Raw genomic sequence first — 18,544 nt, forward strand, 5'->3', positions numbered from 1 at the left:
CTCTATTTGCAATGCAGGTACATAAGAGACGCTTCCTTTCTGCCCTTCCCAAACTTTGTCACCACTCTGAGCTATGTGATTCCTAACCAGCAGAAAGAAGGGGGATAATCTGGATATTTTTGCTTGGACAGCTAATGAGTTGTTATTGTGGGGCTTTTTGTAGTGGTATTTGTTTGTTTTCCTCCATGCATTGTTTTTTGAGTTTATTTCAACCCGGATTCACAAAACTTATCATCACTCAGTAAAATTTGTATTTGTAAGTCTGGTTGGGCTAATGTAGAAGAGTTTGCTGAACATAATTTAGAAACATGTCCAATTCTACAAGTAAAATTTAATATTCTGGTTACCAGGGGGCTACAGAGTAGGATTGAGACTTCTTACTGATGATGTGAAGTAAGTGTGTGGTGTCCACAGAAATCAGAGTGGCCAGGGAACATTTACAGTGCTTGGACAGTAATTCACCTGCAAGCCAATGTTCCATTTCAGTGTTTCATGTCCTCTGTGTGGAGCAAATTGTCTTGCTAAGACTGAGTCTGAAAAGCAGTGGCTGCTGCAGTCCAGGATGGGACTTGAAAGTAAGTGCAGATTATGATTCAAAACATAGGGCTATTATTCATTGTGCTTTCATATTTTGAACTCAATGGGGGAATGTCAAGCTTCTATGAATATAAATGTGGAAAAGTTCTGTAACATCTGCTACTAATTTCTGCCAGATGAAAGTGGTAATTATGATGAATTTTTTTTTGTTGTTGATGATGCTGATACATTGGCCTAAACAAATTCACTTGCAGACTCTGAATATCTAATTGAAAATACATGATTGTATCACCAAATTGTTGACTTAGTTCTCATTTAAATTTTAAATTTGTTTTCATTTGCTGGAGAGTTTATGGCTTGCTGCTTTAGTGCAAAAATATTGCAATGAAATCAGGCATTTTTAATGCATTAAATGAAAAGAATGGTTAGAGATATTGGATTTGTGCAGTTGGATTTTAGGAATTTGATTATATTATTCAGTTATTTTTAGGTGGTACAATAACTGTGTTAAAATAACCTTGTGTCTTTCAAACAAACCAGACTTCTCTGAGGCTTTGACCTTGTCTGCTGTCACCAGTGCAAACCCTTGCTATTATGGGTGATGCTCTTCCATCTTGCTTTTTCCTGCACTGTTGTGGAGTGCTTATGACATCTAAGGACAGTGACCAAGCGGCAGGAAGGCTGTTAAATCATTGAATGCTCAGTGGTGTTTTCTGTCCTGTAAAGGACTTCTCTGGAGAGAACACAGCGTGGATACAAAATACGGTAATTTTCTAGATTCTTGAGAGTGCACCACAATTCTTGTTTCATAAGGATGCCTGAGATAAGAGACTAAAACATTTAAACTATGTATAAAAGAAGCATAGCTCATCTTTGTGTTACAGAGAGATGCTTGTTCTGTCTTTGTTTTCTTAGATATGGGTGATTTTTCATAGAGAGCTCCTGACTTCTCCTGTTTGTGCTCTTGTGGCCCCAGTGGAAATTGGGTTTTGGAAGTTGATAGTGTGATGGACAAGACTTGGCTGGCCCTGGTATGATGCTTCATAAAGGATTTGTCTTGCTACTCTTCTGTGTCCTTTGTATGTGCATGTATGAACACTTAAACAGCACAAGGATTTTGAACTCATGGGCACCTGAGATAGTTACAAAATGGAGAACTCTTAGCAGGAGGGAACTGACTCAGGTACAGTTTCACTGATGACTTTCAGAATTGGTCTCTGTTGCCATCTTGATAAAACAGAGGCTGCAGACAGCTGTCTTTTCTGTGTCTTAGCCTAGTTCTTGTTCCTGTCCAATATACAGGTTATGGCTTTCAGCAGTAAGTGTGGCTGTAATAGAGTTGAACTGCTAAAAGTCTTTCTGTAGCAACAGAAAGCACAGGGGAACTGACTTGCTGACAGCATCATAGACACTTCTGGCAGAACATATGCAGGTGTCAGTGATGCTGGGAGTGTGAACTTGGCTGCTTGGAAGAGCCCTCTTTGGGCCCCATGGGTGTGGAGGAGGAGCTGAGGAAGTGAGCCAGACTTCTCTGGCACTCAGCAGGATGAAGGGACACTGCTGGTGCTTGGAGGAGCACATGGCAGGGGCTCAGCATTGCGACCTAGGGGGAAAAAGGAAAGGTGAGAGGTCAGCTATAACATTTAGAGGCTGAGTCAGTCAGAAACACCTGGAGTGAAGAGAGGCATTAGGTGAGATTCTTGCTGCACAGAGCACACAAGGCTGTCTGTAAATATCATTGGCTAAGGGATAGTAATATAACAGTGTGTACTTGTTTTTAATTTAAAAAAAGGAGAAAAACTGATGAAAATCCAGTAGTAGGGAATTAAAAGGCAATTTAGGTGTCACAGGATTTTCACTTTTGTTTGAATAGCATGTGAAAGAGGGAATTTAAATGTCTTCCAACAGATAGATTAGTCTCACAGCCTTTGTGTGACTACCCATCAAACCTGGAATATGATTCCAGAGCTGTAAATGTAAATTGGCTCGTGTTTTGATACCATATCTGGGGATAGTACAATAGATTACCTGGGGTATTATCTTGTGATATTTATATTGCAGTAGTGTATCTAAACACGTGAATATTTTGTAGCACATGTATGAATTTTCACAGGAACCTGTGCAAAGTCTTGAATATTTTATGTAACAGAATATATTAAAAAACACAGCAATATTGTCTCTTTCAAGAAGTAATATTAATAAGAGATATTTCCACATATTCAGTATTAATAAAAATGTACATTTTCATAAGAACATAAGTTGTGCAAGAAGAACAGTTGTGTGACATGAAGAAATAGATTTTTTATGAAGCAGGTTGTGCACAACAAAGCTGATGGGACAGTCTGTTTCACTTTGAGAAGTATGAGAGATGAGAGAAGGTACGCAAGAAAAGAGGAAAAGAGGCCAGGACCTTATTATAATATTTTGTGTAATAGCTCCCTCTTTATATTTCAAATGGATGTTAAGCTGGACTCGGCATAAAACTCTCACATGGAGCCTTCTGTATGTAGAACTGATATGGTGTAAACCAAAGACTGGCCTTTCCCCCCAGCCCCCTTTAATACCCAAAATAATTGACAGATTGAGAAGGTTTTCCTTATTTATTTTGATAGAGCTTTGAATAAAATGTCAATGCATTTTTACTTGCTTGAAATGTCATGCATTTTACTTTCCAATTTTCCCTTGCTATCTAAGGGCAGTTCCTTGGATAATGTAATTTCTTTAATAAAATGTATGAAAGAGTTGTTTACATTGAGGACTGTTTCATATTTCATCTAGTCTAGTTTGCAAATGTAAACAGGAACATTGAATCTTGCTTTTTTGTTTCCTATTTCATTGTTGTTGGAGCATCTCTTGAGATTCAAGTAAAATACTTTATGAAAATACCTGTGAGTTCCTAGCTAGTTATAAATTCAAACTACTTTTAAAAACAGCTCAGCCAGGTTTGATCTGGAAGGGAACAGCATAAAATCAAAATGATTTAACAAAGATTCACTGAACTGCTTAGTTTTGAGTAGCATCTAAACGTTCGTATTGTAGCCTTTTCATGAATTTGTTAATATAGCCAAGAGATTTCAGAGAATTCCATTTAAAAGCAATTGTTGCTGTTGAGACAGCTTAATTGCCCAGACTTTTTGAGTGTTTAATCCTTATTGCTTAGCAGCATTCTCAGCTACTCTGTAACTACCATGGATATCCTGCTTCCTCATTTTCTAGTTCTTCAGGAAAAATACCTGAGGTTTCTTCTGATGAGATCCAAGTGGAACCCAAACCTTGTAGCTTCCACAAGTGGGAACTGTAACTGGAAATCTGAAGTTTAAGAGTCAAATGAATGCTAGACCACAGATTATCACATTTCTGTGACTCCGGTATTTTGAAATGGTTTATTGTATAATGAATTGCTGTGCCAAGGTGCCATGAAGCATGAGTGGTTCATAATGGTCAGTGTTGTAAGGAAAGCCACACAACAATGCACAATCATGGAAGGAAGAAGTAAGTTCATTACTGCAAATCAGCAAAGCTGAGGTGACTTTGCTGTGGAAAGCTAAAAGAGACTTCAGCACAGCATCTGAAGGATGTTTGGAATTTTTTAAAACTTCCTTCCTAAAAGCCAAATGCTATGTCAGTGCATTTGAAATGTTGCTCTTTTGAGCTTCTCAAATTCTGTAGGCAAGGCTATGTTGTGAACGGCGGGAGAAATGCGACACACCATATGCGTGAATAGCAAATCCCGAAGTTTATTGAAAACTCACACATATTTATATTGGTGTTAATGAAGCTTATACATATTGCAAAAGCTGAGCTCATCATTGGTTAAAGCACACTTAGATCAACCACACCTACTTCTATCTTCTAACAATTATTTTGCTTCTATGTTTGCATTCTTCTAACTTCTCTACCTAAGAGATCTACATTTTCTGGCAAGCGATTTTCTCCCCCGTCTTCCCGTTTCAGGGAAGGTCACTGTGACCTTTGTCAGTGATTGGACACTGGTTGCTCAGTTCCCAGCTTGTTTCTCCTATCCTTATCCATCGGTATCACATCGAAATGTCCTTTCTCAGCTAACCAATTATCCAAAAGCTCTCTACAGGGCTAGAATATAAATGTAGCATTTTAAACAACCTTGGCTTTGCTCTGCTGGACTGTAGTTGCTTGCCACAGCCTGAGGCCTCCCTGGTGTGGAGAGACTGATGTCACCATAATAACTCAGTTCTTTGAATGTCATTAAATATCATTAAACATATTTACCCCTAGCTTTTGTGTGAAGTCTTTTAGTCTGCCCCCCTCATGAGACCATGTCTTGCAGTGTCACCTAACTCACTGTGTGTGGGAGGTTCTGTGTGTGGCTCTGGTGGGTGTGAGAGCCCAGCTCCTCCTGAGCTGTGCCTTGCCTTCCACAGAGCTGGGTCTTGCTGCTGGCTGTGATACCCTGAGTGCACTGGACTTTGAACCCCTCATTAGATACCACTTCAAAGCACTGTTGGGTTTTGGAGTTTGGTACTATGGCCCTTATTTTGCACATGGCAGTCTGGGCATCATGGTACTAAGGGATTTATCTTGGTATTAAAGTACGCATCTCATCACTAAGATGACAACAGAAAAGGATATTGCTTCATGGCTCTCTTCAGTATGATCACAGCATTTAAATCTTTGGATCACAATATCCCTAAACAAATCTACTGAACTTTTCACAGACCCGTATCTGGTATTTCTAACATGGTAGCCTTGAAGGAGGTGAAAACTGAAAAATATCAGATAGAATATAGGATATCTGAAGCTACTACTGTATGACTTTCTTGTGGACATGTGAGAAACAAAGGAGGCATTATCACCCAGCTGTAAGCTCTAAGCTCTAAGCTAAAGGCACATAAACTTTCTCAATGTGCCTTCAAGTTTGCATACTACACCCTGCTTTTATCAGCTTCATTTTGCATTACAGAAAGCTGCTGATGGATCACTCCTGAGATCTCTCCCAGCCTACAGAGCAGTTTCTGAGGTGTGACATGGAAGCCAAAATGCTCTCAGCTGCTGTGGAGCCATCCTTGGTGCTGTACAAGGCCTCCAAAGGGTACCTGTAAATCTGTTCCCTTCAGCCTTCCTCATGGAGATGCGCAGAGGGAATGGTATTGCTGGCACTCAGACAACAAAGGGTCAGCTCAGGCTGTGTCCTAACAGCCCACACAAGCCACTGCATTTTAGACTACGTTGCTTTTGCACTTCATATTTCTTAGAGAGTATTTCAGGTGATTTGATGCCTCTTCTAGCTCTTGCCTGCAGGCCCTTTGCTATCACTAAGCCTAAGTTTGTGGAAATAGCATAGCACTGAAAATAGTTAAAGCTTTATGAGAGCAGAAGTCTTTCCTGTATTTCAGTAGGGTGTAAAGAAAAGTCTTCTGTGTAATGTCAAGGATTTCAGAATTAGGTATAAACCCAAAAGTTTTTTTACCAGGAGAAACACTAAAGAAATCTGCAGGATGAGTTTCTGACAGAAGAACATGCAGGTTTTATATTATTTTGACAGCGAGAACTGAAGGCTATGCAATAGGGAGCCATTTTTCATCAGCAAGAGTAAGCTTAATTTAAAATTGTGTTCATAAATGTCATAGTTTCAATCTTAAAGAATGCCTGTCAAAATGCATAGCAAAGTTAATTATAAGGAAATAACTGTAGTATAAATTATAGTTTCTATTATTATAAATTTCTCTATAATTTTGGATTGCATACAGGTATGTGAGAATCAACTAGTTTATTATAGAAATAGTTTACAAGGCAAAACCCATCAAAGACTGACTTTGAGGACTTTCAAGTGGATATAAGGTAAAATGCTGTAGAAGAACACATAGTAAGTGACAGTGTGTATATATTGTGCTATAAGGTTGTCATCAGTTTTGTCTCAAGTTCTTTCTTTCTGTTCCATTTTTCCTTCAATCATGTGCAAAAATTTTTTTTCATTGTCATGACAGTAAGAGTGAGCCTCATTGCATTAATACCATCATCTGAGCTATAAATACACAACAAATCATAGCAGGAGTCAGTGTAAAACTGAGCTTTAAGCAAGGCTTATGGGTTTATTGGGAATTTCTGGAGCAATATTACTGAAGTATCTACTGCAGTAGGTCTTCTGCAGTAAGACCATATTGAGGGAGGGGAAGCACATTGTCCTGATCACTGAGATGTGATCCACCTGTCTTGTGGTAAAACTCAGAGGATCTTTGGACTTTCAGACACTGTAATGGGGTAGTAAAAGAATGATCTCTTGCAGTGGGTTGACCAGAAGTTTTGAAAATTATAATCCAGGGTTGCTATCTGAAAACTGATAAGTAGTTTAGAGTTTAAATGTGGTTGAAGACAATAGGGCCATAGATTTTAAATACTTGTTGGTTTTTTGAAACAGAAACCTTGACCTTGGAATTGCTTCTTGTATGTTTTTTTCTTTCTTCTCTCAGCCTTAAAAGGCTTTTATTCTTACTTCAGAAACATAATAATTTACGTCTCTAATTGTAAGATTCTTTGTAGATTATGTTCTTTACTAATTTAGAAAAATAACTTTACAACAACATTCTGAGGCAATCTAAAAGCCTGGGTCTGCAGTGGCATGTGTATAATGGTGTATATGGCACCAGTAAGACATTTGCAGCCACTCTTTCAGTCCTTGTTATACTCTTGTATTGATTATATACAATTTCAAAGCAGTGAAAAGGGATCAACGTAGCACAGTGCCTCACTACACAAGGAAGTGCTTTGTTTACAGGGCCCTCGAGGAATGCTCCCATCACTCAGGAGCCCCTGATCTCCTGGCATGTAATTTCCATTAGGTTACGTAAGCTGGCTTCACGCCATGCTAGCCTACTTAGGGCAACTCCATCAGTGCTGCTGTGCTGGAGGGGGGAGAAAAACAACCCTATGTGACAATTGGTCTGTTTATTCTTTTCTCATTTGCTTGGAGTTGAGTGGTGTGTGACAGGGTGACATAACTCTGGCTGGAGGTCTACGTGGCTTGCTGTGTTCTGTGTGGGACTTGACCTCCAAGGGGAAATCAACAGTCATGAAATGGAGAATTACTGAAAACCTTGCAAAGGAGAGTTTTCATCCTGACTCCTGTTAAACTGATGCTGCCTTGCAAACTAGAATTTTAGAAATTTTAATTATCTACCAGTGGAAAAGACTGAACATTATCTCCTGTGGTAGCTTGAATGTTTCCCTCTTCCCTGTGGATAGATCTGTTTTGTGGAACCTTACAGAAGTATGATATGTGAGTAACCCTACTGAATTTTGGGCTGGCCATATGAGCACATATGAGATGATGTGCTGTGTCTAAACTGAAAGGATAATAAAAGGAAGCAAGGATGGTAAAATGTCATTTGTGATAGAAGGGATGTCTGGTGTTTCCCAATTTGTTCTAGTGAACTGTAAAAAAAAAGATATGTAGTAAAATATTTGACGTAAAATACAGTAGTGTTAAACACATGAGTTTGAGAAGGCACATAAATTAAAATTATAGAGCATAAGAAGTGTTCATTGACTCTGCCAATAAAGTAATTGTATTACTGAGTTTTCAGCCAGACATAGGATATGCAAAGCTTTGGGAGACAACAGCCTACATGTTGGGCATCCATTGATTTTTAGCAGTCTTCAGCGTTCCAAAGAAACGGGCTTTGCTGTTTCAGCTTTTCCACAAAATCTTTATCTAATTGGCAGGCTTCTGCAAGAGAACAATGTTGCCAGGAAGACAATGATGGCATGCACCAGAGTCATTGAGCAGAACTACCTGATGGTTTCTGGAGACACCTACACAAATTCTTCAGTTTCCCTGCTGGCTCCTGGGCTCCAGAGACGACCTGATTAGTGCTGCCAAATGCTTTTTGCTGCTGCTCAGCAGATCTGTCAAAGGCAGCAGAAACACAAGCCATTTTCTTTGTATATGCTGGAGGCTTGCTTTCCTGAAAGATTCTGCACTGCATTTTGGGGAGAGATTTTAGATCTAAGACCAGCATGAGCTTAGAAAACCTTTGGGATTTGTGCTGCAGAAGTTGGTGTATTACCCTTCCCCTCTGCTGTTGGTGACCAGGGCAGCAGATTCCCCGTGGCCCGTTTGAAAACAAAGATTTAGAGATAAGGAAAACAACTTCATTTAGTTTAATGTTTCCAGGTAACACAGGGGCATGCTATTTCTACAGTGTAATGGGATAACTGAGTCTCCTCAGTGCAACTGAAAAGATACCACTTGAATGTTAAGAGCGTTGGAGTTCTGAATAAAGTAGTGATGTACGGGGGGCAGTACCCATGGCAGGTGCTGTTGGGGTGGTAACCCTACCAAGAGCCATCCCCTCCCGGCACGGAGACCAGCGCCCCCAGCCCACCTTGCATTCAGGCCCGGGTGTAGTAAAGTGTGCACGACCAGGAGCTGAAGGAGGGCTCTTGACACGGAGTGGATCCAGCAGGGTTTACTGAGGATAGGTCTGAGGGTCCAGATCAGGTGAGGGTAAGGAGAGGAACAGGGCAGGCATGCAGGAACACAACCACTGTTGCAGGAGATCGGTGGCAGAGCCCAGAACACAACCGGGGGGGGCCAGGGTAAATAACCAGGGGAAGGTAGGAGGGGTCAGGATACAAACTATCCAATGGAGAAGGGAGTCAGGGGAGCAGTTGAGGTGTGGTGACATGGGCTACACCAATGAGGGAGTGGAATGAGGGCGGTCTTTAGAGGAGAACCAACAGGGCAACAGAAAGCATAGAACCTTCTGGAACAGGGGAATGAACAGCAGTCAGTTGACAATGGAACTTTTGCATTGCCAAATAAGGAATCATGGGAAGTTGTGCCAGCTTCTCACTCTGTCTCAATAACAGTATCTTCCCATGGCATTCCTGCCCTGTCCTCACTATGGCTATTTCCAAAGTGATGGATAGGAGGCATTCTTGAGCATGCAGTCACATAGGGAATATTATAGAAATCTATGACAGACTAAACAGTTGTTCCCAGAAAATGGGTCAGAGCAAAACTATAGCAGTAAATATATGAAAGTGTTAATTCTCGCAGGAGGATTTTTGCCTTGTTCCTAATCTTTGGTTTATAAAAAGATCTTTGAAACTTTCTTCACACTGGTGAAAAATTGCATTGACCCCAAAATAGTTATTCATTTGTGTAGATTTATTCATGTAGTTGAGTCATTGTAGCCAGGGGATCTTAACTAGTTCTGTTTGCATTGAAATTTATAATGAACTTCAAAAGAATTACAGTGACTATTGATTTTTAGCCATTACATTTACAGAAAACTGTAACTATGGGAATCACTGTGTTTACAAATTGGTAGGCAGAAATGTTTGCTCAAACAAGTAAAAGGCAAATAAAGGGGATGGTGATGACCTGTAGTTTCCTAAGGTAAAACATAAAGGAGTCCCAGGAGATGTAATTACTAGGTGAGCTCCCAGTTTTGTCTTGTGATCTTCCTGATTTTCACTACTGTTTTATTAAGTATGATCAGTAGGGGAAGAGGAGCTCTTTGTTAATAAGGGAATTTAGGGCAGGACTTACTCAGAACGTGCTTAAAATCAGGTCCCTTTATAATAGTAGTATTAATGTAATAAGCCATGCCTTATGTTATCTACTCAGTTTGTTACACGCCTTCTTGTTAATGTTCAGCTTTTATGTGCTTCTAAAGATGGAAGATAACAAAGTGATATTTAACCATAAGGCTCATCTAGCATTTGCTAGACAGGGGTGAATTGCTGCTCTTTGATTTACTCCCCTCCATTTTCATAGACCAAACAAATATTTTTGCTTGGCTTCTGAAAAATCTCCTATTCAATTCTATATGGCAGCAACGCTGGGAGAAGTTCTGTTCACAATGATATAGAGTCTAGGTATATTGCCAAATGTGTATTGAGGTTGCTGGCGTGGGATTTACCCATTTCAAATAACTAGGGCAAGGAAGTTCACTCAAAAATGTTCTTGTATATTTTTAGTCTGTTATTGCTGGTAATACATGCCTTAGAGGGAAAAGTCTTAAGGGTGAGAAATCTATTTTCAAAGGTGATGCAATTTTGTTACATAATTAAAATTTCTTAAGAGATAAACCAATTCATGAGAAACAAAACCAAAAAAACTGATAGAAAAATACCCTCAAACGCATGTACAGAGATAGAGATAATATACTCCTGGAATATATCAAGTTTGTTACAACCAGCTTCTTCATGTTGATTAGAGCCCAAGGTATCATGAATGGAGTAAAAGCTGTATTTTGACTCCGTCCAGAAGTCCTTACTCCAGTATTGGAAAGCTGACCAGGTAATTTAGACAAGTGTGAAGGCTTAGTCTTTTGAATGTTCTTGTGTCTTGGCCCTGCTGTGTGCAAGGAATGAGGTAAAAATCTCAAGTAGAATGTTTGATTTGATTTAACTCTAATGTTGTGTCCAGATTGCATTGATATGCCCCAAGTCTTGTTGACAAAAATGAAACACAACTTATTATTATAAAATAATTTATTGCTTGTGTAATAGAAACCTTCACAGTCTAATCAAAGAAATCATTATTAGTCCACATCCATTTACTGCAGGAAAAATGGAGGAAATCAATGCTGCATACAGAACTATATCCCAGTAATTAATAACACAGGTAAAACTGTTGCATACACACAGCACTAGGGTGGCGTTATGATGCTTGTATCTCCAGCTGTCCGTTCTGTTACTGCTGGATATTCTCTGCCTTGAAAACTGGTTCTGGGAGCGAAAGCGGGAAGAAGAAGAAGCACGGAGTTTGTTATCAGAGGCTGCACTCACTCCTCCACAGGCTGCTGGAACACAGAACTCCACTGTGTTGTCTGGGCCCGAATGGGACAGAAGAGGGCCCTCCTTTGCTTTTCAGTTGGTTTAGTTGTCTGAGGCAGAGTTTTCCCTGGACTGTCTTTTTTGCTTTCCCTTTTCTTGGAACTGTTCAAACCTGCTCCAGACTGGGACCTGGAGAGCACTGAGAGCTTGCACTTTGTGGCCTATGGGGGCCTACTCTGGGCAGCAGCCTTTCCCAGTGCCAGAGGGATTGATAACAGAGCAAGCATCCACAGGAGAGACTTTTGGAATTTGTCGTCTGTTCAGAGTGGCAATTGAGTTTTGTCATCTGGTATTGTTCATTTTTTGTGCTGGGGAGTGCTTTGCCCATTAAATAAACAGGTTTTTTCCACTTCTCTCCCAGGAAATTTTTCCTGAACCAGTTCTGGAGAGATGCTGTGTGGGTTTGCTTTGGGGGGGGGGGCCCTTTTGGAGGTTTTCTCCCAAATTTGCCCTAAACTAGGATACTGTTGCATACACACAGTACTAACGAGTTTCAATCCCTTTTCCTGGTGTTATTCTCAACATTCCTTGCTCCTTTGAATACTAAAATAAAAAGCTTCAGTCAGATATTGGAGGGTAGGGATGATGTACCCCTTTGCCCTGGAGTATATTATGTTGATGGCATTCTTTCTCTTTTTGCTTTGTTGTCCCTTTTAATTTACATGATAGGAAAACGACATATGGGGTATAAAATAAGAGTTTTTAAAGCAGATCCCTTCATCTGTTAACTTTTCTGCCTGCTGGATTTCTTACCTCCTCTTCAAACAAACATGCTTTATTTTCTTCCTGGGAAATCAGAGACTGTGTCATGTTGGGATTTTTCAATGACTTTCTTGCTTGGAATAGATTCCCCTTCTGTGTCAGGGGCAAACGTTAATGGTAAGTAGATCAGAAGCCTCCAGGAGCAGAGAGATTTATGTGCTGTAACTTTCCTTGATACTTATACAAGAAAACTTAGGAAGAAAGATTATGATGAGACTCTATTTTAATTTTTCTAGTGACAATTCTTTTTATTGTGGAACACTTCCTTTTGTTGATTGAAAGAGTATCAGCAGAGTTGTGAGCATTGGGTGCCACCTCTTCATGGTTCTGGAGAGTCTGTGAATCTTGAAGCACTGGCTGGTCCCAGATGTCAGGCTGTCTGTCTGCTGCTGTTAGAATGGGAATTTCCTGCAACTCTAAGAGAAAAAAGTCTGTCAGGGAAGGCTAGAGAGGACATGTTTTAATCATTAAAATAGCATCAGTAGAGGTGTGAGAAATGACTGCTCACTTTTTAAAATTTTATTAAACTTTAACAAAACTACAACAAAGGACTAAATAAGGAAAAATTACAGCACTGGGAGCCCCCCATCACTACCAGCCATGTGGCTCATCTTCAAAATGGATGCTCCCCCTTTTGTATCTCTAGCCCCTCCTAGAGTCCTGTCAGTTGACTCCTTCCTTGCTGTCCAGTGGTGGAGATCACTTTCTTACACCTTGCTTGGAGGTCAGGTGCTACTGTAATAACAAGCCAACCCTCCCTAATGCCTCGACTACCAAGGCCATCCCATGATAACAATGCAATGGGAGGATGTGTTGCAGTAATGTAACTATACATCTATAAAACTTCTCTTAACCTATACATAATGTTCACCCCTTAATGGTGAGAGCCAACCATCTCATTACTCATCTATAACAACCCCCTCTTTTTCTTTTTATAAGTCATTTGGCTCAAACAATTAACTCTTATTTTCAATAAGACTTAATATAATAAATTTTGAAGGAGTCATGCTAGCATCTGTTGATATGGGTGGGGACAGAGGGAACAGAAAAAAAATCTCAATTTCTCCTTAGGTCCACTTATTGATGAATTGGTTGGACAGACAAAGAAAGGAATCATAGAGGTCCAGTATGGCTTTTTACTTCCATCTACCATGCCTATGGGGTTGCTATCCATAGCAGGTGTATCTTATTGGTGAGTAGGGAGACCAATTTGGTTTTGCCCTCTAGTCCTTGTTAATTGCACCTGTATTGTGTGTTGAAGAGAAAAGACAGCTGAGGAATGATAGAGGTCTGGTATGGCCTTTTTGCCCCCACCTTACCATGCCTATGGGGATTGCTGCCTGCAGCAGGGCTATGGAATCTTCTTGGTGGTGAACACAGGGACCAACCTGGTCTTGCCCTCTATTTCTTGTCTTCCTAAGCACCTCTTAAGGTTCTCTGTGTACCTCTGTACCTCCCCATAACAGATGCTTGCAATCTCCATCTATTAAAGAAGGACAATTACATCAATTACAGGTACAGTTCAAACTCCCTGTCCAAAGTATTACTTAAAACAGTCCTCCAGCTGTCTGGTGGGAGGTTGATTCTATTTTTTTCTTCTTCAGACTTCTTGGTGCTTCTTTGGTTATCTCTCCATCTCTGCTCGAGAGTCACACTGCCAATTCAATGGTTGGCACTACCTGGAAGGGACTGCCCCACTGAGGGGTTGGAAGCTGGTCTTTCCATGATTTGATAAGTACTTAATCTCTATGATTAATATTATAAAGTAATGCTTTTAAGCCCTTCCCCTTTTGCGCCCGCTACCTGTACATATTTTGACTCTTCCCATGCCCCCTTTCAATTCTATAAACACAAGTTGTTTGTTCTTAATTCCCGTGCTCACCAAAAAAATTTAATTCTTGTCTCAGGGACTTATTTTGTTAAGGGTTTCTGATGATATTTTGTCCCCAGGAGGTAAAGACCAGTCCTCTACCACCCCTCTTTGCTCATTCTTTAAAACCTTCAGGTCCCCTTCCCTTTGGGGGCAATTTCTCTTGAAGTGTCCATTTTCTTTACAATAAAAACAAATTTGTCCTTTTCTAGTGGCATTTAACATTACTCTGTCCTTTTCCTTTGCTTTCTCTTCATCTCTCCTGATGTATACTTTCTGTGCTTCTCTTAAGAGATCCTCCAGTTCCCTTTCTTGCCAATTGTCTAATTTCTCTAATTTTCTCTGAATATCTAGCCATGCATGGGTGACAAAATATGTTTTTAGTAAGATCTGTCAGGCTACTGTTTCCAGGTTGATACCTGAATATTACTTCATAGTTTTCCTCAATCTTTCCAGCCATTCTGTTGGAGTTTCCTCTCAGGGGCTAGGGTTTAGTTGAGGCTTACCATTAAGGAGGGGGGGAAGCCCTCTTTCTTTAGCTTAAAAGGCTAAAGGTGGTTCATAGCTTCTTAATGATGAGGATGAGATTAGAGAGGATCAGCTTTCAAAGTTAGCGAGTGGGGTGGATTCTACTACAATTGGTATGAAGCTGTGGTTAGCTCTGCAGATTTCCTGCTAAAAACACTGAAACTCAGTTAAATGAGTTTCAGTGCTTTTGTCAGGAGTGCCCAGGAGCAGGGAAGGTTGCGGCCCAGAAAAGGTGGGTCTGGGCAGTGAGGAGGAGGTGGGAGCCATGCTGCAAGGGTCGGTGTGGGGGAATGGGCATCTGAGGGGTTCCCTGAGCTCCCTATGGGCTCAAATTGGACTCTTTTGTCAGCAAAAGTGATTAAAATTTAAATTCTTCCTTTTCTTTAAATTCTTAAATTTTTCTTGTTTTTTCCAAACAATCTGGATACTCCATAGGAGACATGTGTGTTGGGTGGTTTACGAGTGGCAGCACATCACGTGACAGAAGGGATTTCTTCTCAAGTTGAATACAGTTTAGTTGTTCTCAGTATCCATATAATAAACAGATTTTCTCTAAAATACACATTAACATGTTGTGGAAACTCTCTCTGAATCCAATAATGCAAAGCATTGACATGTGCATGGAATTAGCAAAAAAAAAAGGAAAAAAAAGCAGATGAACTATGTAAGAGCTAAAGATGCTCAGGACTCCATGGCTACATACTACACTGCTGAAATGTTTTACCGCCATTGCTGTAGCAGGATCACTGCTGGCTAATAATCCTGGCATGATTTTTTTTTAGCTGCGTTTTTATTTACCTAAATAACTTGAAGTTAATCAGATTAATATTTTTCTTTTAACTGCAAGTTGTCTTCTTTCAGATTGAATATATTTTTGCATATCTATAATATCTAATAGCATGATAAACCAGCCTTAATCTGTGTATAAATTAGTTGATGAAGAAAAACTGTATATAGACTATCTAATTAAGTATTACAGCATTCATATTTGTAACTCTATGCTTTAACTGCAGAAGTTGCTGCCACCTCTTCCTCTCTAAAATCAGATGGTGTAGCAATGTTTTTGGGGGAAAAAAAATTGCTGTACCAGAAATCATCAAGTCTATCTTTGTGCTTAAATTCCAGCAAATGTAAACCAGCAACGATGACTGTAATACAGATGGGGAACTGCATATTCTTTACTGCCTTTTAGTTATGTAGTAATATCAATCACATTTTCAAAGGTCAATGAGTGTCAATTCATTTGTAGTGGCCCAGGCTCATTCTAACAGGAATGGAAATTCCCAAAAAATAAGGCCAAAATATAGGCCAGATTTTGGAGGGAATACAGGTCTGAAGTCACTCATTCTTGAAATGACCTGATAATCCATAAAGTTAATTTGCTTTTATTTGTTTCTTGTTAAGTATTCTCTTGCCAGTGCATATGCCCATGTCTTGCCTTTACAGGTGCACAGTATTTTGAATGTACTGTGTCTTTGCAAAACTTCATTTATTAATATCAGGAGTGATGGCTGAGTGTTGTAAACCATTTCCTTAATTGGAAGAGGTTAAAGAGATTGCACCACTTATTAGAAGTGCACAAGAAATACAGAAGGGTGCCAATGAGGTTTAGAGCTGTAGGAAAATTCTAAGAGATTGAATTTTCTCTCAGCTGGCCAAGCTCAGGAGAGTGGGTTTATCACCAGAAAAATGGCACCTTTGTTTAGAGTAATTGTATATGTATCTTTTAAACAGTTCCCTCAACGCCATTAAATGTTGTTTTGATCTGGTGATCTTTATGATCTAAAAGTCCTAGAACTGATAAATGGAGCATGATTGACTCCAGCCAACAGATGCAGTGATTCACTTAGGCAGTGTCTGATTGTTAGGGCTGTTAATATCAGCAGCAAAAAGAATTTAACAGATTGAGGTGAACTAAGTGTGCATTATGGTATTGAAGGGATTGTAATGCCGTAAAGGTCAGATGGTGAAGATTTGCTCCAATTTTTTGACAATTTCCACAGCTTTCTGTGCATTTGACTTTCTGAAACCTTATTGAAAATAGGCCCATGCACAGATCTGGGCAGTAGAGCTGCTGAGTGGACTGCAGTGCTGCTGTCCTGGTGTGCTCCCCTCACTGCTGGCTAGCAAAGAGCAGTTGTTCCAAGGTGGTCCCCTACTGAGTAATTCTGACTCTTGTTCTTCTCTGCACTCAAACGCATACAATTTGCTGTGGCTTTAGATCTACTTTAGCAGTTAATTACTTAGTGCATGTGTATTTTAAATGTTTTTCTTCATGTGAGGTCTTGGTGCATTGGAACCATCCCTCAAAACCATGTAACAACTACTAGACTGATTTAAAATTTGAAACTAGGTAGGCAGTTGTGGTTTATTAAAATAGATATAGGAGACAGTGACTGAGTCTCAACAAAGATAGTTTGAAACGTCAGCAATTAGAATCTGACACTGCCTCCTCGCATTGCTAAGGTTGTCTTTTTTCACGGAACTGACATGCTGGTAGCATAAGTTTATAGCAGACAAGAAAGGCAGAAATCTGCTCAGTGAAAACAAACACATCTTGTCAACTTACTTTAAAACAATTATTGGAGTTTTTCTCTATTTTTCTTAACTTTTTGATTCCAGTAACTGAGGATTTTACGCTGAAACAGTTGTATGCAATTACACCATGGCACTATCCAATTAACCACCCAAGGTAACACTGCTCAAAGAGAGAGCTAAATGATGTGTCTCAGCAGCGGTCCGTGTTTGTTAACCAGGGGGCCGGAGCAATGTTTCTTTGGAGTGCTGAATTCATTTCATGGTGCCGGCATGCTGCTTTAAGTACAAATTTCCTTGCTGTCCACGCATTCACACTAATGATGTCTGTATCTGTGCCTAATTACTTCAGACTAGGAAGTTTTTCCACAGTGTCTTTGTTGCTTCTTTCTGCCCAGTGTGAGTATATGGAAGATGTGAATGATGTGATTTCAGTGCCTTTCTCCAGCCCATCTGAAATGGAGAGTTCTGCTTCTGACCTTTTTCTCCAACAGAAGAGCAAATGTTTTGCCTACCTTGATCCTACCCACTCTCTTCCCTGCCAGCACAAAGTTGACTTTTTTTACCCTTGTAAGAGTAGTAAGCTAATGATATTGCGTTGTATACAATCTCACCAGTTTCAAATCTTCAGAACCATCTTCTGTGTGTTCTGCCACCCTTTTGGAGGACCTTCAAGCTCAAGCTCTCACTTTGTTGGATCTGTAACATGAAGTATTAAGGCACCTTCCCTCACACCCCTTTGTCCCCCAAAAAAACAACCTGCCAACCAAAAAGCCAGTTAAATGAAAAACCTCCCTACTGAAACAACTCAATAACATAAACTAAATTTGAGTCAGAATTGAACATGATTCTAGTGAATCTAGTGAATTCTAATGTGAATACTCTGTCTTTATTGACATGAAATTCAACTTAGGGTAGTAAATAAATAAATTTCCTCATGCTATGTCATGCTATGGAGATTTGGGAGGTTCCACGGAAAGAATTGTGTAAAGTAAGGCAGAGGGCTTTGGAGACCTTTTGTATGTGTCCAACTAGCTCCTCCTTTTGACCTGGAGGTGAAATGGAATAGCCCCCATCTTGCAGCATTTGTTGCCAAGATTCTCTACTGCTGTACAGATGTAGATGACATTTTTTTTCTGGAAGGAGCTTCTCCTTGTGTTTTGGAGCTGTTCAGTTAGTCCCATTTCTGTTGCCTTCTGAATCCCTTGTTTGGTTTTTCTTCTCCTTTTTTTTTTAACTGAGCTATCTATGCAGAACACAGATGTTACTATTAGCTTGGATGAGAATAAAGAAATCAGTAGAAAGCTTCCCATTTACTTCAGTCAACTTTAGGTTGTAACCACCAACATTCCTAGTATTAGTTTAGAAAAGCAGGCATTCCCTCTTGCCTAATTTTGTTGGCCCTTTAGGAGGCTTGACTGTTGTAAGAGTCGTGTGGAAGTCAAATCTGGATGTTCTGTTAACATAGCTACATTTAAATGAGTTTCA

This window comes from Molothrus ater, chromosome 8 (genome assembly GCF_012460135.2).
Source record: "Molothrus ater isolate BHLD 08-10-18 breed brown headed cowbird chromosome 8, BPBGC_Mater_1.1, whole genome shotgun sequence".
NCBI classification, from domain to species: domain Eukaryota; kingdom Metazoa; phylum Chordata; class Aves; order Passeriformes; family Icteridae; genus Molothrus; species Molothrus ater.